Source organism: Arachis ipaensis, chromosome B09 (genome assembly GCF_000816755.2).
Source record: "Arachis ipaensis cultivar K30076 chromosome B09, Araip1.1, whole genome shotgun sequence".
In the NCBI taxonomy this organism is placed as follows: domain Eukaryota; kingdom Viridiplantae; phylum Streptophyta; class Magnoliopsida; order Fabales; family Fabaceae; genus Arachis; species Arachis ipaensis.
The window spans coordinates 121,521,879-121,522,481 of record NC_029793.2 but is presented as its reverse complement, the minus strand read 5'-3'; positions in this window follow the sequence as shown (position 1 = coordinate 121,522,481).

Below are 603 nucleotides of genomic sequence, written 5' to 3'. Positions count from 1 at the left end.
AAATCTATCTTAAAAAATATTTTTTTAAGCTTAGGAATGTTAAAAAAAAAGGGGAGTTCGTGTACGCGAGTTTGTATCTCGCAGATGTTGGAGGGCAGGGAAAAAACACCACTTAAACCAGCATTTCTCACCTGCGTGAAACTCATGATTTTTGAAGAACCCTAACGCTCGTCTCTCTTCTCTTTCTTCCTCCTCTTTCAAGCAGCCACATTACCTCCCTTTCTCTCAACACAATGCCACAACTTCCATCATTTCTTCTCACCACTATCGTTGTCAAAGCCGCCAGCGAACCTCCCTTTTATTCTTTGCTCTTTCTCCTCTTCTGTTTTCTCTTTGACAGAATCACTATCTTCTTCTCCTTCTGTGCGTCGCCCTCTCAACCGCCACCATTTCCATCACCGTCATCATCGAACTGTCACTGTGCTTGTAATGACTCAATTTTCAGTATGGCATGCTCATACCAAAACATGAGTGTTACCAACTTGAAACTACACTGACACTGTTATTAATAATATCAAGCCTGTAATTAAGTTGACAAAACTCAATTTTTATGAAAAATCTTCCTTACAGAAAATTGCGAATAAGAAGAAACGCTAGATTATG